Raw genomic sequence first — 13,431 nt, 5'->3', positions numbered from 1 at the left:
GATAGATAGATAGATAGATAGATAGATAGATAAAACAAAAAAGGCCAGAAGCATCTTGGGGTGGCTTGGTGGGTTCACACCGCCAAGGCACCTTGCTTGTGAGCTTCTGCATCCAGATGCTGAGGAGGTGACTGGCATGCGGCTCAGAAAATTTTTGAGCTCCTCTGCAGACTTCAGAGCATGGGGTGAGCACAGAATGGGGGCAGGTGGCGGATGTGCTTGTTTGGACAGGTTTTTCTAGTTGGTTTCTGAGGCGTCTCTGGGTTGCCTCAAACTGCCTGTCTGTAAGCAGCCGAAGAGTTACAAAAGGTGTGGAAAGGGGCCACCAGAACTCGTTCTGTCCCAGTAGTGCAACTGGGCTTCCTTATACTGGCTCTTCTTGATCTCTTCCTCTGATTTTCAACATAGTTTGGATTCTCAGTTGTAAAAGGCTGCAGATCCCTATCCCGGCCCCCACCCCCTCAGCAGCTCTGGGAGGACAGAAGCTGCTGTCATTCATGTTCAGAAGTCTGGATCCACATTGAGTGAACAGCCATACAGAGGAGAAGGGTTGCACCCACTGTGCTCAGCTAACATTCTGCAGCAAGTCCCTAAACATGTGCACACAGGGGCTCCTTGAGTTTATCACACACACAGGGGCTCACTGCAGATGTATAGTTGAATATATGAAATCAGAGGCCAGGCCAGCAGGCATGAACTCCCACCCCCTCTAGTCCCACCCCATGTAGTCCTTCTTGAGTCCAGGTGAGAAAGGCAGACTATAAATAATGTAAGCCGCACAATTAAAAGTATGCAAGGAAACATCTGTGGAAGGATCTAGTCATTCCCAAATGCCTGGAATGACTGGTGAGGTTTTCCACAGAACTGACATCAGTGCTCTCTAGGAATCGTCAAAAACTCTATGGTTTTACCAAAAAAGTTTCTGGCAATTCCTAGAACGGTGCAATGTCACGTCTGAGGTCTTACCAGAAGTAATGTCACACAGGTAGCCTAATGACCATTTTTAATTTTTTTTTCCCTCCCACCACTGTGGTGGCAGGAAACAAGAGGCAGGAGCAGGATATTCCCCACTAGGGGACTAGTAGCCCCAAACAACTATATTTCCAGTAGTCAAAGGGGCATGTCATTAAACCACTAGGGCACTTTCCTATAGAAATTTTAAACTCAGATTTCCTTTGTGGGGTTGCCGTCTTCCAGATGAAGATTGGAGACCTCCCATAATTGGGGCTTTTTTGTAGCAGGAACTTCTTTGCAGATTAGGCCGCACCCCCTTGATATAGCCAATCCTGGAGCTTACAGTAGGCCCTGTAAGAAGAGCCCTGCAAGCTCTTGGGGAATTGGCTGTATCAGGGTGTGTGTCGCCTAATATGCAAAGGAGTTCCTGCTGTAAAAAAAGCCCTGCCCATAATTGCAACCTGATTGCTAAACTACAGAGCTCAGTTCCCCTGAAGGAAATGGTAGCTTCCAAGGGATTACTCCATGGCATGGCATCCTCACTGAGCTCTGTCTGCTCCCCATATTCTGCCCTCCCTAGGCAACACTGTCAAACATCCAAGAATTGTCCCAGCCAAAACTGGCACCTCCCCCCACAGCTAAATGTGAACCATCAGCAATAGGTCCAGATGTTTGCAATTGGTCCAGATGTGTGCTAGTGCAAAGACACCCTATATTTAGGCAACTGTGCCTCCCACATTCAGTGCAAATTGGGTTGTTTGTATCAATAGACTGACAGGGCTTGGAAAAAGGCCTCTCCTATCCTTCATGTAAAGCGTCATACAGTTCAGAGCGTGGGCGACGGAGCTTAGTCATCTTGATCGGCATCATTATGCATTAGCCACTGGCTCTACATTGTTAACGATGAGGTCCCCATAATAACAGACACACTGATGTTGCACGGTCCTAATGAAAATGCATGGGCTGCATGCAAAACGGGTTTTGTCCATTCCACAACTGTCAGAGACCTGTGGGCTCAGCTGCAGGAGGGAAAAACAACACGTCAAGGCAGCACAAGCACAACAAATTGCTAGTCATCGGCCACGCAGCCAGTCACTAAAACGTGACAGCCGCGGAGGTTAACTTACTCGGCATGAAGCTTACTCATGAAATCCAAGTGCACAAAACGGGGGAGAGCGGGTGAGTTCCATTGGTTCGAGTTATGTACTGCATCTCCACATCTCACTGCAAATGAAAATTAACGAGGAAAGCACAGAGGATAAGTACTGCACGAAGAACGAACCTCATTTGTATGTGTTAAAGAATAATACAACAAGCCCCATTAAATCTGTGGCCTTCAAGAATTGCCGGCATGCTTCCAAACGGATTCTGATTATGCCCTATGCGTACAGTCAAACAAGGTAAAAAAAGATGTCTGGAGAAAGGAAAGAAACTACACCTTGTTGTCAATTTCCGTGTGTTGATTGTATGCAAAGGCTTATGTGTGTCTTTCCAATGCTGCATATGGTGTGAATGGCCTATGTGATTTGTTTCTTTTTTATTGGTACGTTCTTTGTTTTAATGATTTTGTCCGGTGCTTTAGGTTCACTCTTTTTACACATCGATCTTGACGCTGTCTGATGCCGATCTGGTTTTATTGCTTGTTTCTCATTTTACCTAGCCATTACATTTTTACTCTTCAGGGAACTCAGGTCAGCATACATGGTTCTGTGTCCCCCACTTTAACTTCACAACAACCCTGTAAAGTAAGATAGGCTGAGAATGTGTGAGTGGTCCAAGTAGGGCTGCCAGCCTCCCAGTCTGGGCGGGGAATCTCCCACCCGGGAGGTTCTCAACCTGCCGGCCCACATTGGGCCAGCAGGGGGAACCTCCCCTGCATCACTGGCATGATGATGTCACCCGGAAGTGACATCATCAAAATGGTGGTGCCCATGCGGGGCCGCTCTAGGCATTTCCTGAAAAAATCTATGGTTTTTCCCGAACGCTCTAGACATTTGCAAGGTAAAACTCTATGGCACAATAGGTACTATATAGTTTTAACCTCCCAAATGGCTAAAGCGTCTGGGAAAACCATAGAGTTTTCCCAGAACTGCCTAGAACAGCCCCACATGGGTGCCGCCATTTTGATGACGCAACTTCCAGGTGACATCATTTTGTCACGCGACATGCATCACGTGCACGAATGTCCCCCGCTAGGGAATAAAGAGGACTTGGCAACCCTAGGTCCAAGGCCTCCAAATGCAGCCTTCTGTAGTCATCAGAAGTTCTTACTGGAGATGACAAAAGGTATGTCTAAGAATCACATACCATAGAATTTTACCATAGAGTCCACACTAGAGTGTCTGCTGATTCCTAGACCTACTTTTTATCACTTCCAGAATAGCTGTAGGTATCACTGAAGACTCTATGGTTTTACAGTTGCCAGAGACCGCCGAACAACCACCCAGTGAGCTTCAAGGCAGCATGAGGATTTGAGCCTGTGTCCCCATAAGGCTGACACCCTAGTGGGGGACTTAGCGGGAGGCTCCAGGAGAGGGGTGAGAAGAAGCACAATTGAACTCCGAAGTGAGTTCTGGCCATTGCATTTAATGGGACTGCATGCCTTTTAAATGCCTTCCCTCCAATGGAAATAATGGAGGATGGGGGCACCTTCTTTGGGGACTCATACAATTGGACCCCCCCCCAGTCCAATGTTTTTGGATCTTCGGAATTATTTTATTAGGAGAGGCACCAGCTGTTATGCTGAAAATGTGATGCTTCTACCATAAAAAACAGCCCCGCCCCCAAACTGCAGATATACCAATGGATTGATTCTCTGTTATACCCTATGGGGACTGGTCTCTATAGGGTACAATGGAGCACCCACTTGTCATTCCCCCCCACACTTTCTGATAGCTTTGAAGTGGGAGGAGGGGCTCCAAACTGGGGGATCCGCTGCCCCAACTGGGGATTGGAAACCTTAGGCCCTTGTGTCCTAATCCAGAGCCCTCGCTGCCATACTGCACTGGCTGTATTTGTATTGAAACAGAATCCAGTGGCCCTTTAAAGACTAACACAATTTGTTTCAGTATAAGCTTTCATGACCCACAGCTCACTTTATCAGAAGCGTATATGTCTATTCAGTTGATGCTTTTCTATGCACAACAGAATGGTAAACGAATAAATAAAATATGATCTGTTTAAAAGGTACTCAGATCACTCAGTGTGGGGTATTTTCAGGGTACTGGTGATGCAACAGAAACTGTGCATGGTGGGTAGGATCACTAAGTCTTACCTTGGCTCCGGCAGGGGAATCTATGGTACCATAGAGTTTTTACCCAAATCCTAGAGCATCCCCAGTGTGATGTGTCCAGCATGATGATGTCATTTTCAGATGATGTCATCACACTGGGCACATCGCATGATGATGAAGCTCTTTGGGGGCGGGAATCACCCCAGTAGCCTGCTCCATGCTGCCGGGTTGGGAGCCCCCAAACTGAGAGAACCCCACCCCCCCAGCTGGAGCTCAGCAGGCCTAATGGTGGGATACACCCTGAGCACGTTCCACCAATTTAGGGAGATAGGGATTGTCTACCAAGTAGGTTCCAGTTTCTTCCCACTTTCTTAAGCATCTGCACAGGGCTTATGAAGTCAGTGAAGACTGGCAGGTTACTAAACAGTTAAACACAAAGCAATAGTATATCAGCTAGCCACTGAACTTACAATTCTCACTGAACTTATAATTTTAGAATAGTTCTGCTGTCATTTCCAGTTGGAGACCCTATAACTGCCAACTAGAGTTGCCAAGTCCTCTGCGCTTGCTGGCAAGTACCTGTTGTACCATAGAGTTTTCCCTCCCAAATGGCTAGAGTGTTTGGGAAAACCATAGAGTTTTCCCGGAAATGCCTAGATCAGCCACCATGTGACTTTGATGGCGTGATGACATCACTTCCAGGTAACATCATCGTGCCGGTGATGTAGGGGGAGGTTTCCCCAGCTGGCCCAATGTGGGCTGGCTGGCTGGGAACCTCCCGGACAGGGGAATCCCTGCCTGGACTAGGGGCTTGGGAGCCCTATTGTCAACCACCAGGTAGGGCCTAGATATATCCTGGAATCACATTTGCTTTCCAGCCTAAAGAGATCAATTCTCCTGGAGGAAATAGCTCCTTTGGAAGATGGACTCAGTGACATTCAGCCTAACGGAGGAACCTTCCCTCCCCAAACACTGACCTCCCCAGCTATACCAAAAAATCCCCAGGAATTTCCCAGCCCAGTCGCCAACTCTAACCCTCCCCCACCAAGTCTGCCTGATACTTTTGCTGCAGAGTAAATTTGGTGGTAACTCCATGTATGTTAATTTCCACCCCCTTGGGATTGGAAGCCTGAGCTAAATTGCCAGTGCCTTCCAAAGATTGGTCTCAGATCCCGGCAAGGAGATTTTTATGTGTATTGATGAATTATTCCAGCATCTGTTTACTATCTGAAAGGCTGCTGTTATCATCCAACAGCCAGACATTCTGACTCCACTCACCCAAAGCATGACTGAATAGCTTTGCCTTTGCAATAAATGCTACATTATAGCACCCCCCCCCCAAAAAAAATGCTTTGTGAACCTAATAAGTTTTAATTAAGTTCTGTAGCACCAAAACGGAGCGTGAGGAAGCAGGTGTTCCAGTATTAATTAAACAATGTGTTTTATCTGCAAAGCATTTGCACCAAAACAATGCAGGCCGTGGGAGATTAGAAAGGTTTGAGATGAATGTTGTGACGGGATTTCTTGCAAAGTCATTTCTAGCATTGACAAATTCATTCTAAAAAAAAAAAAAAAAAACTCAGCCGGAGGAAGAGAAAAAAAATGGTTTCATTGCTAAAGCACTGCTCTGGTGTCTATTTAAATTTCAGATCTTGTGCATGCAAACAAGGTAGAATACCATATGTAATTTTAGGCGCGTAGGGATGAGTGGGGGGAGTCCTTCACTGTACCAAAAAGATCACCGGGCAAATGACCAGCCCACAGTTACTCAGCAGATTTCGTGGCAGTATATTTGAACCCAGATGGCAGTCTTACCATGGCCCCAGATTGGACTCGTCCTGTATGATTACTTATTTATTCTGTTCGATCAATTGATTTATGTATTTCTTTGAATTATTTAGTTATTTGCATCGTTTCCCAGCTACCTCTTCAACAAAACAGCTTGAGAATTGCAACAGATTTAAAACGATGACCGGGGTTGTTTTTGTTTTTTTTTAATCAGCAATCCAAAATAAGCACACCACAAAACTTAAAAAAAGACAAAAAAATTAACCAGAGAGAGAACAATGGAAAAATAAAATCCGTCTAAAAATCCATACAGCAGGGCTGCCCATAGAGCAGGTGAGAACATAAGAGAAGCCATGTTGGATCAGGCCATGTTGGATCAGGCCAATGGCCCACCCAGTACACCACTCTGCGTCACATGGTAGCCAAAACCCAGGTGCCATCAGGAGGTCCACTAGTGGGGTCAGAACTCCAGAAGCCCTCCCACCACGGTCCTCCAAACACCAAGAATACAGAGCATCGGTGCCCCAGAGATACCTTACAGTTAATAGCCACTGATGGACCTCTGCTCCATATGTTTATCCAATCACCTCTTGAAGCTATAGCCACCACCACTTCCTGTGGCAGTGAAAACAGGCAAAAATAGGCAACATGGCCAACAGCCAGAAATTTTGAGTCCATCTCTCCAAATCGTCTTGAAGATGGTGTCAGCTGAACTTCCATTGGCAAAGTATACTATATTTGGGAACCACCACTAAAAAATCCCTGTGTCTTGATACTACCCACCTCACTGTCATAGATGCAAACACTCAGAACAGGGCTCTAGGTGCAGATCTTCTCTGGCAGTACCTTTCACGTACCTTGGCTATTTAGGGCTAGCACTCTGAATTGTGCTCGGACACAAATAGGGAATCAGTGTTGATCAGGGGTCGTTTTGTAGGGAAAAAAGGTGGTGGAACTCATCCAGCTGCAATACTATTCAGCTGTTATGCAGCTGCAATACTATTCAATGGACAAGGAGGTGGAACTCTCAGAAGGAGGAGGTGGAACTCTCAGAAAGGTTTAGGAGCTGCATTCCTGTGAGCTCCCACTGAATCCGAGGCCTGGTGTTGATCCTTCCATAAGGGGTAATAGGTTTTCTGTAATCAACCACCAACAATAATGTGGCTGTTTCAGATTCTGAATGCATTACCGTAATCCAGCCTGAATTTGTTCACAGCATGGATTTTGTGTGTGTGTGTGTGTGAGGTGCAGTCAAGACACAGCCAATTTATTGCAATTCCATATGGTTTGTCTCTCTGTAGTAATCCTGAATTTCTTTGGTGGTCTCCCATCCAGGTACTAAAAGGTAAAGGTAGTCCCTTGTGCAAGCACCAGTCATTTTTGACTCTGGGATGACGTTGCTTTCACAACGTTTTCACGGCAGACTTTTTACGGGGTGGTTTGCCATTGCCTTCCCCAGTCATCTACACTTTTCCCCCAGCAAGCTGGGTACTCATTTTACTGACCTCGGAAGGATGGAAGGCTGAGTCAACCTGGAGCCGGTTACCTGAACCAGCTTCCACTGGGATCGAACTCAGGTCATGAGCAGAGAGTTCAGACTGCAGTACTGCAGCTTTACCACTCTGCACCATGAGGCTCATCCAAGTACTAACCAGGGCCAAATCTGCTTCCAAGATCTAATGAGATCTTGGGGAGGGACGGTGGCTCAGTGGTAGAGCATCTGCTTGGGAAGCAGAAGGTCCCAGGTTCAATCCCTGGCATCTCCAAAAAAGGGTCCAGGCAAATAGGTGTGAAAAACCTCAGCTTGAGACCCTGGAGAGCCGCTGCCAGTCTGAGAAGACAATACTGACTTTGATGGACCAAGGGTCTGATTCAGTAGAAGGCAGCTTCATATGTTCATATGAGATTAGTCTAGCCTGGGCCATCCAGATTAGAGCAGAGCGTGGATTACCATGACTGAATCGTCCTCCTCATGGAGCAGGCTAAACTTGGGGAAGCTGGTGAAAGGTCTCCTTTAAAATCATTTAAGCAGTGACTACCCTGACGTAGATGCCCCAGACTAGCTTGATCTCATCAGATTTCAGAAGTTTAAGCAGGGTTGGCCTTGGTTGGTATTTGGATGGGGGCAGGGGTGGTTTTGTAGAAAAATAGGTGAAGGAGTTTATTAGCATAACTCATTAGCACATGCTGCCCATCCACCAGCCAAAAGCTACCTGGTTAAAACAATTTTATTTGGTAACATATGGTAACAAATTATATTTCTTGCATCATTAATAACTTCTTTTATCTATCCCATATGTTACTTTCTACCCACCCCTTCCCCCGTTACTTGACCCCCGCCGGTGTTATTTACTTAAAGTACTAATGTTTAAAGGTACCCTTAACTAATAAAAACAAAAATTAATATTCTTCTTTTTTTCTAAGACTTAATCATTATCAAAAATTGTCCAATGTCCTTTTATTTTCCACTCTTTTTCTACATATCTTCTGAACTTTTCCCACTCCATTTTAAAAACTTCTAAATCATAGTCTCTTAAAATTCTTGTTAATTTGTCCGTTTCACTCCATGTCGTAACTTTTATAATCCAATCCCATTTCTCTGGTATTTTTTCTTGCTTCCACAACTGCGCATATAATGTCCTAGCAGCTGAAAGCAAGTACCAAATTATAGTTCTGTCTTCTTTTGGAAATTTTTCCATTTGTAATCCCAACAGAAAAGTCTCTGCAACTTTCTTAAATTCGTATCCCAAGATCCTAGAAATTTCTTGTTGAATCATCTGCTAATACTTTTTTGCTCTTTCACAAGTCCACCACATATGGTAGAAAGAACCTTCATGTTTCTTGTGTCAGGTAGCCAAAAGCTACCTGACACAAGAAAGGAGAGCCTCAGGTGAGAGAGGCCTGCTTGGGCTGGCTAGAGATCCAGCCAGCCTAAGCAGGCCTCGCTCACCTGGGCTCTCTTTGGCTGCTCCCCCCCCCCCCCGCAGTCAAAAGGCTAGCAAGCCACCTGCCATCCAAAATCACATAAGAAGTGGAGAAATGGTGGTGCAGGCTTCTCCAGGGGTTAATGAGGGCTGCTGGAGGTGTGGCAAAGCTCTTGGTGACTGGCTGGCTGCCCAATCTCCAGGGATTGTCATACAGCTGCACCTACTATTCAATGGCAAGGTAGGTGGGGGGAGAAGAGGGGGCTGTCAGAAAGGTTCATGAGCTGTGCTCCTGTGTCCTCCTGCTGAATTCAAGGCCTGGATGGAAGACCTCCAAGGAAGTCCAGGGTTGCTATGCAGAGGCAAGGAACAGCAAACCACCTTTGGTTAGTCTCTTGCTTTGAAAACCCTATGGAGTTGTTATAAATTGGGTGCGAGTTGACGACACTTCCCACAATCAAGCCACTGATCACTGTGTCCAGCTTCAATTCCAGTAGAGAAAGCATTACCAAAGAAGTCCTTCAACAAATAAATGATCTTAATTTTCTTTTAACAGTTGGGTGTCTTGAGTGGAGGTGCGGGACCTTCTGATTTGGAAAGCCTGCCTGATGTTCATGGGTTGACTAGATTTATGTAATGTAATGTAATGTAATGTAATGTAAAATTTTATTTATATCCCGCCCTCCCCCGCCGGGGCAGGCTCAGGGCGGCTAAGGTAGCTTCATATGTTACATAGAACAGATAGAAGAACAAGTGACTGAGCTAGAACAAAATAGGAGTCAAGTTGTACCTCTAAGACCAACGAAGTTTTATTCAGAATGTAAACTTCAGTGTGCTCTAAACACACTTCATCAGACAAGGAATCGGATACAGTCCTATTTCCATGCTAACAGACGAAGGGCAAAATCCTTCCCATCTTCTATGGATGAATTTATATGTTTGTCATACAAATATAAGAGAAGATCCTCATGCCTATAGAAAGAAATTTCCCTTTTCTGTGGTACCCTTAATGTGTGAAAAGAGGCTTACTTCATATAGGCTCAGAAAAAGGCTCAGAGTTTGGGACAAATATCAGAAAAGGGCTTTATGCACAGTTTCAGATTCCTAGATGTGACAGGTTTGCTCTTTGATATAAAATGCTGGACCAGATTGAATTTTGCTGCAAGCGGTCTTGTTTTATGTTCTTCAGGGATTATCTATAAATGAGTCACTTTTTGTTTAACGACTTTTTAACACACTTTGCCTTGTTGTGACTGATAGCAAATCTTTCATTTGCTACCTTTATAGACTCTAGGAGTGTCAAACATTCAGCTAGAGCAACCCCCATTTCTTGGGAATTGGAGAGTGAGTCCTGGCTAGGGTTGCCAGCCTCCAGGTGGGGCCTGCAGTTTTCCTGGAATTGTAACTGATCGCCAGACTACAATGTAGGGATGCCAGGGTGGGAATCCCCCAGAATTATTGCTTATTTCCAAACTACAAAATTCAGTTCCCTTAGAGAAAATGGATGCTTTGGAGATGGACTTTATTGCACTGTGCCCTACTATCCTCCCCAAGCTCCATCCCCAAATCTCTAGGAATTTCCTCAAACTGAAGTTGGCAAACCTACTTTCTCTTCCCCTTCTGGTAGCTGGAGAGGGGAGCCTGACAACCCTACTACAGAGATCAAGTTTTCCTGGAGAAAATGGCAGCTTTGGAGGGCGGAGTCTATGGCATCACATCATTGCCGAGTTCCCTCCACTTCCCAAACTCCACTCTACCTAGGGATCACCCTCCAGTCTGGAGAGCCAGTTTGGTGTAGTGGTTAAGTGTGCGGACTCTTATCTGGGAAAACCGGGTTTGATTCCCCACTCCTCCACTTGCACCTGCTGGCATGGCCTTGGGTCAGCCATAGTTCTGGCAGAGGTTGTCCTTGAAAGGGCAGCTGCTGTGAGAGCCCTCTCCAGCCCCACCCACCTCACAGGGTGTCTGTTGTGGGGGAGGAAGGTAAAGGAGATTGTGAGCCGCTCTGAGACTCTTCGGAGTGGAGGGCGGGATATAAATCCAATATCTTCTTCTTCTTCAGTCTCCAAGAATTTCTCAGACCAGAGCTGGCTACCCTCGTCTGTGCCTTATGCTTGTTCTGAATTGGCTTGAACACATGGGGTCAGAGAACTCATTTTGCTATGCACAGTCCTGGGGGAGGAAAAGCTACAGCTCTGTAGGGGGCACATGCCTTCTATGCAGAAGGTCTCAGATTTAAACTCAAGATGGCCTCTGCTAGTAGAGGTGGGGCAAAGACCTCAATGAATCACCATAGACAGGGATGACTGCTCTACCAGTGTAGGTTGCACAGGTTGTATGGTTGGCCTCGTGCATTCTGCACCACGTTGTCTTCCTGTAGAAAAGCCTTTTGTCCTGGGATGTTACCCAACATCTAGACTACAGACCTGGACAGCTCCTATCAGAATAGTCTGAAGCTCCCAGAAAAGGGATTTATAGCACCTTAGTTTTCATCGGCAGCTTGGCGGTCAGGAGTCGAGACATCTCTATCAGGCATTCATTGCAAAGTTTAACTAGCCATTGTCTTTTTCCATGTCCTCTCTTAGTATTAGTTACAGCATCAAATGAAGATGTACGGAGCCACAATGCAGCATGGTGAGCTAATGAAAAACAATGGCATGTGATAGGCTAGATTGAGCGCTGTGGTGAAAGACCCTCAAATACTCTGCGGTTGGGAAAGTATTATTTTCCCAGTGGTGTTACTCATCTTCTTTGGCATGTTCTCTGCCTGTATTTTTTAAAAATTGCTATCAAATCAGCAGGGAGCTGTCTGTGTTAAATATCTTTGGAAATTGGGCCATTTGTTTTCATTGGTAAAGCGATGACATTCAATCCAGATAAGTTTGTTGGGAGACAGTCTCTATTTATCACCTCCAGAAGTTCCTCTGATAATTATTCTTTGCATCTGAAATCCCTCATTGTAAATATATCCTGAACTGTATGTATAGCCTGGATCATAAGTATAGCCTGGATGGCCTAAGCTAGCCTGATCTCATGAGATCTCAGAAGCAAAGCAAGGTCAGCCCTGGTTAGTACTTGGATGTTAATCCGAACTAATTTGTCATCCACAGAAGGAACTGTGATTGAGTTTATGCCCACTGGCCACATCCATGACCTTCATGTGAAACCTTAAACCAGGGGTGGCCAAACTGTGGCTCAAGAGCTACATGGAGCTCTTTCACACATATTGTGTGGCTCCTGGAGGCTGAGCAGGAACTTAATGCAGACACACTCTCAAATAAGTGTGCTTGGCATATGGACCTCAGTCAGACTCTGAGTGCTGACCCATAGGAAAGTGACTATTTCTGCTTACTTCCGGGGTTGGAAAATGCGGAGCTGAACTGCTTCTAAGAAGGGGAGCAGACTGGAACTTCTGTTCAGGATAGTGGAAGGAAATCTAATGCCTACTGCCTACTTTTCTCAGTCAGAGATCAGTCCAAGATATGCACAGAAAACTTTGAGAAGATTTACCGTGGCTAAAAGGGAGTCCCGGGGGGGGGGGGGGGGCTTCTTTGAGGCTTTGAGGGATCTCCGGAGACAGGTTGCATTTTCATCATTTGCAGAAGTTTCCAGAGTCATTTATTTGACATAAGCTCGACAGGATCCTAATCTTCTTTGATACTGCTAAACATCTAAAGCTATACAAGACCGGTGTTGATCTGGATAACTACAGAAAAGGTACAGACTGCGTGGATTTTATGAAGAACATAAAGAATTTGTACCATGATGGATTACAAATTATTATCTTGGAATGTAAATGGACTAAATTCACCACAAAAAAGAAAGGCAACGTTTCATTGGATTAAAAAGCAAAATTGTAATATAGTTTGTTTACAAGTACATATCAAACAAAAGGATTACAAATTTTTATGGAATAAACAATTGGGACTAGAATTTCATTCATTGGCTGAACAGAAGAAAAGGGGAGTGTTTTTTTTTTTTTATATTAAACAAGAATTGGACCCGAAACTAGTGTTTAAAGATAAAGATGGAAGATTTGTAGCGGTAGAAATAATATTAAATGCAAAAAAACCCCGTTGTTACTGGGACTGTATGCACCAAATGGAGCAAAGGATGCTTTTTAAAATGACATTATACAACAATTTGATGAAGTGACATATGATCAAGTTTTGATAATGGGGGACTTTAATGGGACAATTAAGAACACACTGGATAGGTCTGGGGGGGGGGCGTGAATAATAAGGAAGGAAAATTGCCAAAGTCTTTTTTTTAATTGGTCAAACAAGAAAACTTGGAGGATATATGGAGGAAATTTAAGCCTGAAGTGCAGGACTATACCTTTTTTCCAGCAAGACATAAAACTTTTTCCAAAATTGACATGTTGTGGGGTACTAAAGATTTAGGCCTTATAACAAAGAAAATATAGATTTTACCTAAAATAGGGGCTGATCATAACCCAATAATGTGGATTACAAAATTGTCTAAAAAGTCGAGAAGATGGAGATTGAATGAAGATTTACTACAGAATAAAGA

Source organism: Heteronotia binoei, chromosome 3 (genome assembly GCF_032191835.1).
Source record: "Heteronotia binoei isolate CCM8104 ecotype False Entrance Well chromosome 3, APGP_CSIRO_Hbin_v1, whole genome shotgun sequence".
Taxonomy (NCBI): Eukaryota; Metazoa; Chordata; class Lepidosauria; order Squamata; family Gekkonidae; genus Heteronotia; species Heteronotia binoei.
Note: the sequence above shows the minus strand (reverse complement) of the source record.